The sequence below is a fragment of the Halichoeres trimaculatus genome, unplaced genomic scaffold (genome assembly GCF_033239565.1).
Source record: "Halichoeres trimaculatus isolate MK-OKI-2021-1 unplaced genomic scaffold, fHalTri1.1 fHalTri1_scaffold_1, whole genome shotgun sequence".
NCBI classification, from domain to species: domain Eukaryota; kingdom Metazoa; phylum Chordata; class Actinopteri; order Labriformes; family Labridae; genus Halichoeres; species Halichoeres trimaculatus.
Window position 1 is genome coordinate 22324664 of NW_027437179.1, and position 18636 is coordinate 22343299.

Consider the following 18636-nt stretch of genomic DNA (forward strand, 5'->3'; position numbering starts at 1 on the left):
GACTCACCATCAATGGCCTTTGAGCTTTTAAGAAGGGGGTGCTCTGATGGGAGTAGTCCTCCATGTGCCCAGTGTCCTGTTTGTCAGTCAGTTGGAGAGGAAAAAGAGTTTCACATTATCTATGAGAGTGTGATCTCTTTCACAAATACACCCTACTCTCAGACAAAGCACTGAAACAAAGAGTATTTGAACAACTGTTTAAACCCCCTCTTACTTTATATGACCCATAATATTTGACTAGTATCTTCAACTTAACAAAACCATATTGAAAGCTTTAAAAATAAAATCTGAATATGACTGAATGAAGAGAACAGTCCGATAAGCAAATCCTACAAATAACATTCCTGTTTTTAAAAAACTGCACATTCAAAAACTGTATTTGTAAAGTGTCTAATAAAAAACAAAGGTCTGTATTTTTTCTGACTTCTGAGTGACAATATCTTAGAGGTGTGTGTTCCCAAAATTGGACCGCCATAAAAAAAACCCTATCAGGGTTCTTCGTCTTGGAAGGGACAGTGGTTAATGTTTAATTACCTGCTCCAGTCCTCGAGTCCTCATCAATTCAGAAGTTCTGTCTTCTGTTCCGTTCTGAAGCCACGAAGTTCCAGGTTATTTTAGGGAAAATTGAAAGTCAAACTACACAGCTATAAACTCAGCATCATTTTTCTTTTACTCATTTATTGTAAAATAAATTATGCCCGTGTATTTAGATGGAAATGCAACAGGCAAATTTATGGCAAATCAATAAAACCAGGATTCCAATGCCACTTTGAATACTGGATTACCATTTGCAAAAAAAATAACAAAACCAAACAGCATGACCAAAGTGCACACTGAATGGCCCATTGCGAAATGCATTTCCATAAGAATTAAGAGGCCAAACGCATCCATAGTAAGGATGACATCCTCTGAATAACACAGACATAGACTTGCTTTCTGTATGATTCAATAGTTGAAAAAATGTTTCAGTAGCTGCCAACCCCTCCATGTTCCAAGGGCACAGCTTCAATTCAGTTTTAACAGTAATAGATATCAAAAGGTTTCACACTGCTGCGTGCGTTTTATGTGGTCTCGAAGTTAATTAGACATTCTTAGAATTTAACTTGGGGAAAAAAAGCACCCCTGCACATCAGATGTTTTGAAACATATGCAATTGAATTGATAGCCTGCAGAAATATGTTGCTTCAAGGGTAACCCTGGAACACAGGTGCACGCCAGGCATTAGTCACACACACGCACACATAAGCACACATATAGATGCACACAAGCTGTCACACACACACTGGTCCCATAGCTCTAGCTGTAATCAGTGTGTTTATACGAGCTGTCGAGAATCCTGAGTTTCTGTGACAAAAAGTTCTGGGTGAAAAGAGGAATGCCAAGACAACACACCAAATGGAGTAGACCTTATCATCCGTCTCTAAATGAGCACACACACACATTCGCACATAGACTTGTCCGCTGCCGCTTACTGACGAGGACTGATGAAGTGAACGGAGACGGGGACAGAGGAGTCAAACAAAGGAGTGAAATATGAAGACGGGAGGTAACGGAGAACCAAAATAAGAGAGGAGGAAGCAGAGGGATGGAGCACAGGATGAAGCTGACAGATATTAAAACAGCCAGAGCACACTGACGGAGCTTTCCCTTCCTGAGAGCTAATATGAAGAGATTAGCGGGGGGGCTGGGAGAAAGAGATGGGGAGAGAAACTGCATGAAATAGGGAAACTTTTTTAAAACCTTTTTATAAACCCACCTGCCTTATCAGCCAGTCTGCCTTCACCTTGCTTTCAGAATTTCAAAACTAATTTCCAATTCTGATATTGAAAACTTCTCATGTAACACCCTGCCTATTGAAACAGGATTTAACAGAGAAAGTGCATGTTGTACTTTAAAGTTAAGTTCATTTTTTCATAATAGCTGCAATTAAACCAGGCAATAACATAAACTACTGGGCTTCAACAGCTGGAGGATTTGGGATGTAGCTGTACTTTACAGGACAGCTCAAAATCAGAAGACATAACGGAGTAATCAAAATGCAGAGATGAAAAAAAAATTGTAATATCATTTTTGAATAGCAGAGGGCGCTATCTGCTTTTGCCTTTTTAGAGCTATGTCTCAATCAAGGTCTTTCACAAATCTGAAAAAAGGTACAGACTACAGATGGGTTAGAGTACTCCAGTCCTCGCCGTTATCTGAGTAACATTTTGTCACTCACACACCTGTGAAAGCGCTGCTTTTGGCAACAAAACTTGAGCTCATACAGCGCCGCGTGTGACCCAGCTCTTTGTTTTCACCAATTAAAAATACTGGATAGGAAAGTAATTACAAAGGATACAAATGTTGACTTCTCTGGCCTCGGCTTCAGCTTAAGTGCACACTGAGCCAAATTTCAGCAGAAACAACCGTTTTATGGCAGCAATGCTAACTCTCTGGGAACATATTAGACCGACAGCAGAAGCACAACAAGTGCAGAACCATCTTTTATCTACAGGAACTTGAGTACTTGTTGATTGGGTAATTCAAGTGATGGAGTACAGGGATTACTGTCCTTAGCACAGACATGGCAACAGCAGGTAAAGGTTGCGCTGTTGGGTGTAAGGGTGCAATGAAAGCCAATGAAATTGCTCAAAAGGAAAAATTAGCTTTTTGATAATCCTCGCATCATTATTCTTAATGTTTTTCATGCAACATTGAATCTGATTTTGCAAGTGCTGAGAGTGAAACGTATTAAATGGGACCAGGACAATGACACAAAACAGCAAAAGGCAGCGGATATTTTCAGTCATCCAAAACCCTTTATCCAATGTTTTGCAAACTGGAGATGCAAACTTGCCATATTACTACTGTAACTATGCCTTATCTCAGAATAGGACCATCCCTTTTAAATCAATACCAGCCTTAAAAAAAAGTAGCAAAAACTGGTAGTTTTTAGGGTCATGTTTTACCTCTGAATAAAGCACTGATCATTTCAAAAGATGTAAAGTAAACATTGGTCGTGGAATTCATCTCTTTAGTCAGACATTTTATCAATCAATGACTTGTCTATCAATGAATTTGTGTTTATAGATGCTCTCTCTTTCCTCGTGTGTGCATCATGTGCCGTGTTCCCTCACCTGAACTTTAAGGGATGCTGAAAATATTGAACTTTGTTTTTTTAACTAGTTAAAAAAACTGTTAACTGTTTATTGTATCATTAAACCCTACACACCATCTATTTTTACACTGCAGGGACAAAGGACCACTTAAGCTTATTCTCAATCCAAAAAAAAGGGAAGGTGAGCTTGATGTCCAGTTGGCTGCCGGTCAGATTTTGTTTTATGTCTCCTCTGTTTGGTCATGGCAGTCAAACCTCTCAGACAATTTTTCGCCAGTTGTGTAAATCTCAGGGGACTTGGCGGTAGATTCGAGACAAGCTGAAAATGTATCCTATTTCCAACACACTGTCATAAACATTCACAGATCCCATATACACACACAAGCGCGGTCAGAAAAACACATGCCCAGTCCCGGCCTCCTCCAGTATGTGTGGGTGGGGGTGGAAGGAAGGTGGGGGAAACTAATATTTCTCTTGAGAGAGATTGATGTGATCTGTTCAGCACTTCATTGTTTGAGGACGATTTGAGCGAACAGCCTGTTCTCAGCAGACCTGGTCGTGTGTGTGTGTGTGTATGTGTGTGTGTGTGTGTGTGTGTGTGTGTGTGTGTGTGTGTGTGAACACAGACCATGAGCATTAAGGAAAGAAATTGCTCTATTATTTTAGCGACTGCAACAAATCAGTTGGTTCACCTTTGTCCCTCTCAATTGTTGGAGCGAACACGGACAAACTCAGGCAGCACACGCGGGACTGGCTGCTTGTTCGTGCACTGCATAAGCCCAGCCGAGTGAATAGACCCTTTCACATCCACAGATAAAGGGATGAAGGGTAATAAAATGTGTGTACTTGATTCGCTAATACACTTGAGCTGTCCTTTCATACAACTCACCCAAGCTATGTCTGAGGGAAATAGCAGCACGTCCACAAAGTACAACCCGTCTGAAGGCCTAAACACAACAGGAAAAATTTACTCTGAGTGTTGCTCGAGATGTTTACTTAACCCTATAGACCCCGGAAGAATTTCAAATGTTACTGCAGTTAACCAGGACTTACTGTTATTGACTCTGTCTAAACTACTCATTCAGTTTATAACTGGAAGAAACTTTGTGCATGAATAAAACAACTTGACTTTGATACTGAATAACAGATATGAAGAGCACTGAGAGAATTTCAGATATTATATAAAAACCATAAGAAAAATGTTGAAAACTGTGGAATTAATGTATCCTTCCTATTAAATAGTTTTCAAGATTCAGTGTCAACACTCGACAGTCTGACATCAACAAAATGAATGGAATATTTTTAGGCTTTCAAGAAACAGAGGCCAAGTTGTTGATTAGCACATTTACGAGAAAAGGATCAAATAATTTATGTTAGCTGGTAACATCTGTGACTACTCACAGCAAAAAGAAAATCCTAATTCCCCCTTTCCATCTTTCAAACTTGCTAAAAAGTATCTCTTTGGTCACTCAACATTAGGGATGCACGATATTATCGGCACAATATCGGTATCGGCTGATAAAAGCTTAAAAACACGTTTATTGGTATCGGCATATATGAAAATTTCTGTCGATAGGCACAGCCGATAAGGTGCTATTCAGTTGGAATTATTATTATTTTCCATCTGAAAAATAAGCTCCTTAAATAAAATGTAGCACTTCAATTACTTGCACTGCAGAGCTCTGTGTCTGTCACCAGGTTGTTACAATCGCTCTAAAATAATCAAATGCAACTTGGTTATGTTTAAAAATGCATTGTACGTTTAAAGTTCACGTGATCTAAAGAAATTATTGTTCTGTATTTCAATACTGAATGTCTTGAGTTTGAAAAAACAATACATGTCTTATTTATGGTAAAATCAAATGTTTTTTGTCTTGTTTTATAAGTGTTTCTTAAACAAATAAGACCGTCACAATTAGAGTAACATATTAATTCCAGTACAGGATAGACTTAGCTTTCTTTACAGTGAAAAAAAACAAACAAACTTGTGATTATCGGTATCGGTATCGCCCAAAAGGGGTTTCGATATATCGGCACATCAGATATCGGCAAAAATCCAATATCGTGCATCCCTACTCAACATATTTGGGTCCAAATACGGTTTTGACAACATCCTGAATGAATATATCTCTTGTTTATTGCACTCCTCACTGGGCAGTTTTTATCAGCTCTGAACGGTGTATTTAAAACTCAGTGGACCTCTGCTCTCTTCATCCATTCTGATGAGCTTCCCTAAATGTAATGAAGCCTGTTACCTCACTCATAAAAGCAACCTTTGTCCAGCCTTTCTTCATTTGTTTTTTATTAATTCTTGTTGTAATGTGCCTACTGCTGTATCTATGATCACTAATGTACCTGTCTTAACCTGTGTGAATGACGCTTGAGCTCTGTTCTTGCTGTTTTATTCTTATAAAGAAAAAAAGAAAAAATATATATTTAAAAAAATAAAAATAAAAAAACTACAGTTTGAAATCAAATCAAATTATTTTATGTTTTAATTCTAACCCTAACCCTAACCCTGAGAATGATTAGAAAACAATGAGTGCTCCTGTACGGAAGCCCAAAAAGGTAATCAAAGAAACTATATGTGATCCATTTTATTTACTTGTTTCATTTTTTTTAGATAAGTTAATTTCAGTGGTTTTCTTGGGTTTTCTACATGTTTTTTTCATTACCTCAAAAAAAAACATCTTTTTTAAAAACAAGCAAATCTTGTTTTTTTTTTAAATGATGGGATAACTTATTTCATTATCTTATCTCAGGAAACAAAGCATATCCTCAAGATAAAGAGATAATTTTCTGCCAATCAAAAAATCAAATCAGTGGGTTCAGATAAAGTTTCTGTTTCTTTGGACTCAATCATGTGGGTAGACATGGAGAGGCAGCTTGGCAGCTGTCTTCAGACCAGTGATAGCAATGAACCTGGCTATTTGATTTTTAAGATTGTCCGGAAATTATAGTGCCATCAAAATGAGAAAATAACCAATTACAACCTTCTAGAGCTCCTGTTGTCCTCAGTTTTCCAGTTAAATACAATTTGGCCACTTTTTGGTCCTAACGCCTGTCCATTCCTATGGTCAACAAATCATTGCTTATTAAAAATTATTGTTTTACTTATCAGATATTTAACTGTACACTGGCTCAATGATTCTTATTCAGCGATGCACTTTATAATCAACATTACTCTTTTACACTTTAAAGGTAGGGTCTGCAGGAATTTTTGTCACTTGTTATTAAACAACATCCAAACAAACTGGGCTCCCCCTCCTTGGATCAGTGCCAGAGGCATACTCACTGCCTCCGACCAAAGCTACATGAACATGCTCACTAGCCCAGCAACCACCTGTAGCATCGTGTTTCTATGTGGGAGAGACTGGAGAGATGCGCTCCTGACTTGACATGTTAGCACAAGCTAACCACGGGCATCTGACAAATACCTGCTCTGCAGAAAGCTAACTCGCGCCACTCTTGGTCCCATACTGTTCTCCAAGTGCCTGTAAGTGAGAGAAAGTCGAGCCAAGCTTCACCAAAAAAAAATCAGTGCAAAACATGTTTGGTCACTGTGAAAAGTCAAATAAAACAGTCATCTCATAGGAGCCATATTCTTAGCAAGGTAAAACGTTACTGCTTCAGTCACATCTTTGCAGTGCTTACTTGTTTTTTCATGTAGAGTGCCCTTATCAAATACCTGTATCAAAGCAGTTTTTTTTGGCTGTGTGGCTGCTGATCTCCTCGCCTTTCGACTTTTGGCATACCATTTCGGGTGCTGTCTTTTCAGATGGGTAAAAGGTAGGCCTGGGCGATATATCCATTATATTGATTAATTCGAATTTTTCCTTGTGGAAATTTAAAACATTTAAAAAATGAAAAATTTGATTTTTTTCTCCACGCTATTGCGCACCTTTTATATTGTGGCAAGTGCTGACTTCATGTGTGTGCAGCATGATTTAACAGTTCACTAACAAAACAACAGAAACCTAAATGTCATAAAAATGTTCTTGTGCGTCTTTGACACCCAGCACCTTGACGGACACGTGTTCCTTATAGCCCGTATCAACAGCCCTAAGAGGTTGATATCAACTAGATCTCTCGTCAGTGAACGTTCCAATCCCTTTCCTCCAATCCTGTGTTTTCTATCTGTCACTTTTTAGAAGTTTGTTTAGATCATTGACTGAAACATTTACAAAGCCGGGACCCTTTACGTTCACCTGCAGATTATTGATGATGTGATTGACGCGCATAAAACCTGCTGCTCTTCGAAGTTAATACTCTGATCATTTTGAGATTTAGACAGTAAAGAAATATACATTCGTTTTTCTCAGAACTACCTCACTGTACCGAAGAAAATCCCCTCTTATGGTGATTTGGATGGATCATGATTTGTAAAAGTAGACTGCGGGGTGGAAGACGGGATGACGAAGGGGCGATCGAACAGAGCGGCGCGCTGCTCGGACAGACATGACTGAGAAGTTGTTAAACTTTTACCTGAGGAAAGCTGAGTTCTGTATTTCCCTGCAACTCCCTCTGTTCCACCAACTAAATCCTCCATTCAGCATAAATCCATCCACTGACGAGCAGAGCAACATAACGAACCAGCATCGAGGTACAATCTGTCAAGCAGGGGCGGACCAGACTTTTTAGACTGGGGTGCCCCGACCAGGGCTCTGACTTATGCAGGGAGGCATAAATTTTATGAGTCTACACTTGAATAAATAGCATTTATTTTTACTTATTTGTTTGTATTAGAATTAAAGGATAAACAGGCTACAGCCTTAAAAAAAAATAAAACTAGACAGAAACAAAGTGTTTTTTTAATCATTTAAAAGTAGAATATATCTGAATAGTGCTGTAGTGCACTGAAACAGTACTGTACATGCTTTTTGTAGCCGTATTTTTAAATTCAAAATGTACAAAATGGTGCAGCTTTCAATGTGAATGTAAATAAGTCTGCCTCCTTTAAAACCACAAAGTGAAGTTACTGAAACAGAAGAAAAGCTGAAAATTCAATTCCAAGAGTCAAATAGAGGTTACTTTGTTAAGATTTTGACAAAATTAAAACAAACTGGTTTTGAGTTATCTCTGTCATTTGTACTTATTGTTTTCTTTAAAATGAAAAAAAAAATAGTCAAAAAATCGAAAACCTTTTTTTTCTGTGAAAAAATCAGAGATTTTATTTTTAGGCCATATCGCCCAGCCCTAGCGCCTACTGCTTGCCCTGATTGGTTCATTGGTGTGTCTGTAGTGCTGCCACAAAGCAGATTAGCAAATGGTGTGACTCAGCAGTGAAAAAAAACTGTGGATGTGGCTGAGCATGGGCACGCAGCCGTATGGCACGGATAGCACTGTGAGGGATAGAATGTGCACGACAGCCAGTTCTACAATCTCTGTGCTTTGGCAGATCGCCATCACATTCCAATCCTTCATGATCTAAGATCGTCATATCGCATGCCCCTAGTCCACAGGCCTGGTGCTGTGATGGTAAAGTAAGTGCATGAAACTAGTGGTTTAAGGAGTGATCATTATAGAGCATATGATTAGTGAAGCCTGAGTGCCCAGCCTGCTGTGAATCTGATTACAATGTGGTACATGACAGCAGGGTGAACATAAATGACTACAGAGCAACAACGCTCAGGCCACATTTAACACTGTTTGAGTATGTTTCTTAGTGGAGTGTTTGTAACACTTGCTCAGTTATAATTTTATAATTTCCTCTGAGTGAAATACTGACACGATCAGCTCAGCAGTGTGAGTGACACACTGAAATGTTCAATCAATTGATTTCAATCAGCTTTTTCATTTTCTGAAATCCCTGGGGAGGTTTGGATAAAGAGCTGACTGGGCTAACTTGCAGGCTCAGCTCTTAATTCCTGGCAGAAAAGGATGAGGCAAGCTGGCATCCACCTCTTTGCAGGGTTATTCAGGTGGCCTTGTTCCAAAATGAAAGCAGCTTGATGTGTTTGTATCATGGGAGTAGAGGAGATGGACGGGTACAAAGAGCGAGAACACATCTCTATGGACAGCATTTAAAGAGAGGTGGATAGGAAAGGTCACAAACCAGAGAGCACTCACACCAGCACCAACTTTTGTGACTGTTCTAAATGTTCAAATTTCAGAAAACCTGGCAGTCACAACTTCAGTGAGCTACATCTTATTATTTCAACACCTTTGGATGAGATGCTGGAGAAAGGAAACTAATTGGCAGGTGAGGAAAGCCAAGTTGACAGACTTTCTACTCTGTAAATAAACCTGTCACATTATCTGTTACCAATCGAACTGAATGTACCACAAGACCAAAGAGTACCCCCAAGTTTGTAAATCACACACGCTTCAATGTTAAATCAAACTGCCATCAAAGTTAGACAATTTTTTCATCCATAGTAATTTAGGCTTGGCTTTAAAGAAATAGTTGAATCTGAACCCAGATAAAAAAAATTTTGAGGTTCCCTCAGTCTTTGGGACACTTTCACGAGCTGTAAGCTCATCTGAGTGTTACACAGACTGTGTAATATATGGTAGCCTCTACACGTAGTCACCCCTTAGTGTCTGATACAGAGTTTTTAAGTTCAGATTAGAGTTAGCTTTAGTCTGACATAGGAGATGCATTCAACTTAATTTACACTCAGGGGGTGAACACAGTCGCTGGTTCCTGTAAGGCAGCGTATTTCTTCCTCCAACAGGGGCTCAACCATAAAAGTTTAAGAAACACTGCTGTAGAGCAAGGTTCATAATTTTTCCAGTTGATCTATCCTTGGATCTATTGAAGGAGGAGTACTGTTGTTTTCACAAATAATAGAAAAACAATAATAACTAGAAAAGCCCTCAGAGAGCACAGACCTCTGCCAAGCATATCGTGATTGTCACGCAACACTTTAGTCCTACTGTAATGTTATACTCCCTTTCAGCAGACTGTCTGCTACAATTTGGTGTTAGTTGAAGGTTTGTACGATACAGTGTTTCCCATTAATTAATGAGACTGTGGCGGCCCACCACAGTCTCATTTGGCCCCACCACAGTCTCATATGGAGAAAAAAATATGATTCGTCACTCAGTCAGATCATTGCACAGCTGTAATTTCCTACCGCACGTAAACAAGCAAGAACAAGAGTGCGCGCGCACTGGTCACGCTCATACACGTCGCTCTTTACCTGATACGTTTGACGCAAAACAGATTCCAGAGACACTGGAGCGGGGCGTCTGACTCTGAGGTACATGCAACGTCTTTTTTGGGCATTAGCGCTCATGCTAACTGCAGCCATGGCCACAGTATCTCACTGCGCTGTCTGCCCCCCTGCTCGGGAAGAGGAACGGCTGCACAGCGCACATCTCGGTTCCAGAGTTTCATTGACGAGAGCGACCACACTGTTTCATTATAACCGCACATTCAGAGTTAGTGCAGGCACACAGTACAATCACCCGTCACAATACCAACGAGCTGACACGGCTCATTATTTCATAGTCTCCTCTCCTGGGGCCTCATTTTTTACAGCGTGTAAAAGTCCTCTTAAGTTTCACTTACGACGAAAAGGCAAAACGTGCAAACGACCATCAGATCTATCAAACTCTGCGTACACACGGCTGCATGCTATTCCCCGTGATAAATCACACCGCGCCGAGAACAGGGTAAATGTGGTGACGTGAACACACCTCGTTTCCCGCCTTCAGCACGCCCGAACATAACCATATATGGTCAATGCAAATCAGTACGTGCATATTAAGTAGCCATGTGCGCTGTGGGATTTTTATAGTGACATCAGCGTAAGATGGTGAACACAACATACGGAGAGAGCATGGAAGAAGCTGAATTCCTCTCAAAGCCAGATACACAGCAATATCAGGAAATATCAGTCAGAAAATGATCTCTAATGATTTAGGCTACATTTTGTGATGAAGTGGGCCGCAGCAAATTTAGGAATCTTTATTTATTTAGACAATTTTCAGCAGTCACTGTAGAAAAAAAACAGAATGAAAACACAACACTCCTAAATCCAGATAAGGGAGCAGAGAGAAGAAGAATCGTAATCTGACCCTTTATCCCCCAAAAATATTTTTTTAAGATGTTAAAACAACATAAAGGGTTTCCACTTTGCTTCCCTTTCACCTACTCACATCCTCTTGCTCTCTTTTCTCTCATCAGCTTCAAACACACCCCTTGTTAACTCAGGTGAGAGAATAACGGTAGGCTACAGTCTCAGTAGCCTGATAACGGATCACAGATCATGGAAATAGTGTAAATAACCTGTTGTTGAAATGCTGTTCAGTAAATTTTTCAAAATATTGTGAGTAAGTGAGTTTTTGGTTTTGTTTCTGAATCAAATTTAAAATATTTCTGATATGCCTTTGTAAGTTCTTATTTATCAGCGTACGTTCATGTCCATGGTCCCAAACTGCACTTACTGTAAGGGCGATACATCGCGCTTAAAAACGTACACACACATTAAAACCGCCAAGGGTCAGCGACTCTGCCACCACAGTCTCCTAAAAACCTGTGAAAAAACACTGCGATAACCTGTTACATCACAGTGTTAAAAATTATGATAACCTAGTACATATTTCATTTATCGTGGAGTTATATACACATAGTGATAACGGCCCTATCTCACAATAATAAAGAATTCTTTAAAAAAATCCAGGATCTAGACGGTGATCCGGATCACCTCCAAAATTGAATCACTTCTTCCTCATCTCATTTTGAACATTTCCTAAAAAAATTTCATCAAGATCCATTTTTTACCTTTTGGGTTATGTTTTTCAGAGACAAACAGACAAAATCTCTCAAAAACATAACCTCCTTGGCGGAGGTAAGAGCTAAGATTTACAAGAAGAAATTGGCCAGCGTGTACAGAGACAGGCAAAAATGAATCTTCTATCTGCAGGTTCCCTCAATTTGGGGAGTTGTAACCTTATCACAGAGGTGCAAGGGAGTCAAGGTACTATCCTTTCACAACTTTGAGTGTATTTTTAAGGACAATAAGATTCTTTTAAAGGATTCAGATTAGGGATGGGTACCTTTAACATTTGTAACGTTACGGTACCAATGCCCAGTACCTGGCAATTGGTACTCAACGGTACCAATTGCCAGTACTTTTTTGTGTTTATGTCGCAAAAAAATATTAATTTGTTAAATAATAAAATGTTTTTCTTTTCAATTTAACAAAATTATCCTGAAATATATAACTTTGTAATGTTGTGTTCATGTTCAGCATGAAAAATCACCTATTCTTCCACTCCCTCCCAGTCACAAGGATGCATTTGGGTACTTCAGCATGGTACCTTTTGATTTTATGTGAACTTTTGACAGAATTCGGGCGGTACCTATAAACATACCTAATTCTGTACCCATCCCTTATTCAGATGTTGAAGATTTACAGCAAGAAACCATGGGTGTAAATCATGTGATGGTCAAATATCAACTTGGAATGATTTTACAGAGCAGGTGTTCAGGGAGTGATGAGTCTGGCTTTATGCTCAGGAGTGTTTACTGTTCAGTATAGTAACAGTGCATTTTGATTACGGCCACAGTCACACTGGCAACCTGTAGCGTGTGGTACCCACGCACGATGGGTCCCCCCACACACCATTCCCCTGTAGTCACACTACTCCAATATGAACCGGACTGAAGCATGTTTGCCTCTGGTACATAAGTCATCATGTCACAACACGACATATGCATGGCCTTCCTACGTCAGCATGAAGTGTCTGTTTATAACATCATCAGCGAGCGCTACACAGTCACCTGTCTCTGTGCGTCTCCATTACCACAGTCAGTGAAGGTCTCACGCAGCTTCTTTTGATCTAACCAACTACAAGGGAGTGGTGGATGTTTTATGATTTTGTAGATATAAGGCACAAGCGCAAGACTTGATTTGACTCAAGGTTCATGGTCAGAGAGGCAGCATACAATTTAAGAGGGAATTTTAAATTTAAACAACCAACCATCCATTCAACACTGAAAAGTATGTGTATCTCTTTTAGTGGTGTAAAATTGTGGAATGAACTAGAAGAGAACTTAAGAATGTGCATTAACTTAAAACAATTTAAAAGTAACTACAAAAAAACTCTTGTTCTGCTATAAAGAACTGGACAGCTAACTTTATAATCTTTTTTATTTTTTCAAATAATTGAGTCAGTCAACATGCTTTTAACTAAGGTTCTATTTACATTAAAGTTGTTTGTTTTATTAAACTAAGATTATGTGAATTATGAAATTATATGACAGCGTGGGGGGGGGGGGCTGAACTTGATAAGCTTTGCTTCCTTCAGCCCCTTCTCGAACTCACACTTTACCATTGTGTGCTAATTTTTTTTTTTCCTATTACAAATATTGTTTGTTTTTATGTGCTTGTTTGAGACAAATAAAAATCAAATCAAATCAAGACTTAAAAAAGAAATTTTATAGATCACAGGACCATGTTTAACATTTGGGGATGACAGGGAGAAATCACAAGTCTGGAGACAAACGGGAGAAAGGGTTAAGAAGTGGGAGGCTCCCTCCCAAATCAGGAGTGTTGGCAGGCAGCCAGCACCCTGATCAGTTGGTCTGTTTAAAATGATGAGTTTATGTATGAGATAGAGTGACAAAGAAAAAACGAAAGACATTTTCTCTGTAATTTTACTTTAAATTTTGTAAGTTTCACATCTCACATTTACAATTTGAGTTAGTTATCATTTTAGGTAAAGCCTCCTTCTTTATTTTAACGAAAATGCTTTTGTTAACTATAATAACCCTGACATATAAATACATGTATATCTGTTGTTATTCTTTGCTTTAATTGAAAAAGCATATATTTTTGTTGTCTTCCTTTGAAGTTGTATAAGAAATAACCTGTTTTATCAGCCACTGTTTGTTGAAGACAAAATTCATATTTACAGTAAAATATTTAGAAAGTATCATAAATAGAGTTCTTCTACCCCTGCCCCCACCCCCACCCCCAAAAAAGGGTGCGACCAAATCATGTGTTGGTATGACCAACTGAGAAAGTTGGTCGCACCAGTGCTACCAGTGAAAAAGTTAAATAAAGATGTTTTGAGTCAGTATTTAATTTGTTTTGATTTCTATTCTATCATTTTTCCTCACTTTATGTATCAAAGGTGTTGGTATCTTTGTCTTTTATTTATATCACAGCCCATTGTGTGTGATCACAGTGGCACAGCAGTCATATTAGAGTCAGTGATATAGAAAGCTTGATCTTGGGTCTTTGTGACACAAAAACAATTATGGGCAAAAGAAAACAAAGTTTTATTAATTAGAAAAATTAGAACACAAAACATTACTGTGGCTTATACAAATCTAGGGCTGCAACGATTAGTCGACATAATCGACTAGTCGAGGATAAAAATTAATCGACGCAAATTTTAATAGTCGACGCGTCGCATTATTGTTTTTATTGTTGTTGTCACACGGTGAAATCAAATACCAGGGGGTAATACTCATTTGTAACTTCAGTTCACAGCATGAGGTGCTGTGTTATTGGATACTTTTATGGGAAAAGATCACTAAGTTCATACGTGAGGAATATTGATGAGGAAAAATCTCCACTCCCAGAGAGCGCTGTGCGCTGACGGAGGCTCTGCATCTCCGGCTTGGGCAGCCTGACAGCTCCCGGAGTTTAGCGTCTGATAACCTGATTTAGAGAGTCTCCTTCACTCACTGTTACCGACAGTTTTTCAGGATCTGAGTCACAAACTAGTGTCAAAACTCTCAAGCTCACACTGCACCGGTAACACTCAGCGGGGAGGAGGAGGGGCAGAGTGCGCATGAGCGAAATAGCGCATGTAGAGAAACTAAACTAAACACATTGTCACGGAGAGCTGGGAGAGAATCAGGCAGGATCATACAGAGAGCAAAGCAAGCCCCAATAAGCAAATAAACATTAGAAAATAAGCCCAAAGTCACTAATAAGGGGTCTGTCCAACAACTTCATTTCTCAGTTACCTACTTCATTCATTTTGAGATTTATTTATTTGTTTTGTATAGTACTTATATTTTTGTATGTTATCATGAATGAAATAAAGACAAACAAACAAACAAACATGACACAGGGCTGACCAATCAGAGGTGAGAACCTAACTCTGGGTAAATTTAGTGAAAATGCAACACACAAGTTGAATTATAAAGGTCTGCACATTTTAAAGGCCAAATTAGGTTGAAACACAAAATAACCCTGATTAATCGACTTATCAAAAAAATAATTGATAGATTAGTCAACTTTAAAATAATTGTTAGTTGCAGCCCAATACAAATCAGTAACCAGGGCAAGCTTTGACTGCTTGACAAAGAAATGTCTCAAGGTAATATCAAAGACAAAAAGTCTGAAGGTGGGATTTTCTGTATTGGTAACAGACTCTGGTAACAGCAACAGATAAAGCAAAGATATTTTTCTGAACAGAGGTGCTGGAGCAAATGTTTTCATCAAGTGGTCGATGATTTACTTTTTATTTTAATGTGGCTGTTGTAAAGTACCATCATTAAATCAATAATGTATGTGTTAACTAGTCTCTTTTGTTTAGAAATGCTTCAGCTAAAATAAGCATCTGGTGACACTGTTTTCAAAATCAAAACTAAATAATTATTTTGCCATCATCATTTTGCTCTCACATCCTGCGTCCCAAGTACAAATTGCACAAGAAACATCATTTATCGGCACTAAATAGAGCTGACATTAGATTTGTTAGCATTTTAGAAGATTTTTAAAATGTGATGTGTCATTTTCTGTCAGTGTCTTTGTGAAATGTGCTCATGACGCTTAATAATGTCTTTTGAGCAGCACTTCAAGCAAAGTGTTGCTACTTTGTTCTTTTCTCAGACGCGTCACAATAATGAGACGCGTCAGTTTCCATCAAGCAGAAGAGGACAGGTCCACATTACAGATGCATACATCACTGCTCTCATTTCAATGTAATAACACCTGTCGGCCCTGATGATGGGAGAGTCATGATGGCTTAGTCTGAGAGCAGTGGAAACACACGCAGTCCTGCACGTGCTTGCACGAACTAAAAGTTATACACCAAATACAGCATACGCAAAAAGTAAAGTTGTAAAAAAATTCTAAAACAAAAATTCTGCTACTTCGAAGATGAAAACTGGTAAATAGAAACAAAACTCTCTTAGGTTTAAGAGAGTGAGTAGTTGTTTAGCGTATGGCTCCATCATAGATAAGTCTTCAGTCTGTCATTCAACTCTGTGTGATGTTATTTTTATGCTTTACTGAAACTTTTTCTCTCATGCCATAAGTTAGATTTTATCAGCCACTGGGATAGTAGAGTAGAGTAGTTAGAGGCAAGTAAGAGCTAACAATACCAATAACAGCATGATGCTTAAAAAAGCATCATGCTCAAAATATATCAAACTTTTTTTAAAGGTTGAATCTTTTTATTCATTCATTCATTTTCTGAACCGCTTATCCTGTTCAGGGTTGCGGGTTCCAACAAAATGCTGCCTCCAAAGCAGCCATGAATTGAAACATCTTTATGAGTTGATCCAAACAATGCTAATTTTTAAGGAATTCGTTTTTGGTTTGAGGTCTTTTAAGTTGTATTTCTTCATCCAGCACATCCCACAAATGAGGTGTTTTGAGATCAAATCATGTGCTCCTTGTTAGCACTTTAAGCAATACACAAGGGTCATCATGGACACCCTGACCAGCCTGCATCTATACAGCCTCATTCACAACATATTCTAATCCTCAATGTTTTCTGACACCTTCCTTTCACAACCAGCAACTTTTCAGCAGTCTGAGCTTCAAGAGCTCTTCTGTCGGATTAGACCACGGAGGCCACCCTTCACTTTCACATTCATGAGGCCTGGCTGTACATGACCCTGTTGGCAGCTAACTTATTTTCCTCTCCTGGATCACTTTGGCTACTAACCTATGCAGGCCTAACACCCGACTAAAGCTGCAGTTTCAGAGATGCACAGACCAAAGTCACTCACAATTCCACACATTTTCCTTCACACAATATTGTATGCATTGGGTGTGTGAAGAATAGCAAAGCAAACAAGGTACAAAGCAGAGTAATTAACAGATCATGGCTTGAATTGCACAGTTTAAAAGCACGATGACGGATGGAGCTGATACACTGCAAATGGCAAAAAAAAAAAAATGCATGGAAGTTCACTCTCAAAATTTCCCATCAACGGGTAAACAAAATATCGATTAACCCCAAATTACCGTTGATTCCAACTATCTTTAACGGTAGAGGCTCGACCAGACAACCACAGAGAAAAAGTAACTGAGCGCGAGACACAAAATGCGCAGGCCTTACATGTCTAACGTCTGAATTACCAGCACACAAGACAGACAATCACCTAGACAAAATGTAAAAAGACATTGTGGGCTTTTTACTCACCATTCTGATGCGATTCTTCCGATTTTATTGTTCTTTATGAAAGTATGATCCATAATTTTCCTCTGAAGTCGATGCGTTGACTTGTTTATTCTGTGGAGGTCCCTCCTGCTCTCTTACGACTGACGTTTGCATCATGAGCTAATTTAAAAATCAAGCTAGCTCTTGCGTCGTTTGTTTCGCGATACATTTTTGGTGTTTGGCCTGCCACTGGCCATTTATTTGATGGTTTTTACATCTTTAGGGTATAAAGAAATAAATAAAAAGCCGCAGTCACGTCTAATTCTTACCACTTTTCCTTTCTCCGGAAAGTTTCACAAAGGTTGCTTTTTGTAAGTTTCGCAAAGGTTGCTGACTGATATTTTGACATGGTGCTGGCACATGCTCTCATTTGTTTGCCAGAGGGCGCTGTTTCACCCTTTCTGGGGTATATAGAATGCAAAATATGGACCATAGACTGCAGTCAATGGTGTCAAGACAAACACAAAGTAAGTGCCTTGCGAAACACAATTTATACCGCGGTTTTGCTGTTTTTAAGTCAATAAGTGAGCTTATTTTCACAGCGGTGACAGGGTAGCACCATTTTCAGTCTGAGTCTGTCTTTCGTGTCATTAATATAAACTCTGGGGGAAAAAGATAATTTTGTGACACAAATAAGTACATCATAATGTGAAAGACTAAGGAACTCGAAATCAAATAATTTACCACCACTTATCCGGAAAGCTTCCAATACTGGAAATTATACTTAATGTCTGTCGAGTTTGTTACAATTAAAAAAGTGGTGTAAAAAGATCCCAACATGTTAATGGCAAGTTTCATAATGGGCACACAGTTACAGTGCCAGCACCATGTGTTTAAAAAATCATCAAAGTCAAACTCAATGGAACAAACTTCAACAAAAATTAACACACATGCTTCATTATGAAGGCATCAGGGCTTGCTTTGGTGAGCTGAAGTAAAGTTAATGGATTAAAACTGAGTTGGTTGCTAATGGACTTCTTACTGTGGCACATTGGTATATATCAGTCAGTCACTGCTGGCTGCTGTCACAGGTTTGAAGCTTTTAACCAGTCTGTACACACCAGGAAATAAAACTCCCCTCCAGAAACATCAGAAACCAGTAAAATGTGTGCTGTACTCTGCAGAGTTGTAATACTTGCACACTTACACAGATAAGCATTCAGTCATATACACAC

At 38.9% G+C, this 18636-nt stretch overlaps 1 long non-coding RNA gene across 1 annotated transcript in view; it reads right to left on the reverse strand.

The window, feature by feature from the left end:
• The window catches only part of LOC141797280 (uncharacterized), a 103854-nt gene extending 86041 nt beyond the window's left edge, over positions 1 to 17813 (reverse strand). Inside the window, exon 1 of the long non-coding RNA XR_012599028.1 lies at positions 17444 to 17813. This is a non-coding gene — a long non-coding RNA (uncharacterized LOC141797280). The remainder of the gene's footprint in view (positions 1 to 17443) is intronic.
• Positions 17814 to 18636: the final 823 nt, after the last annotated feature.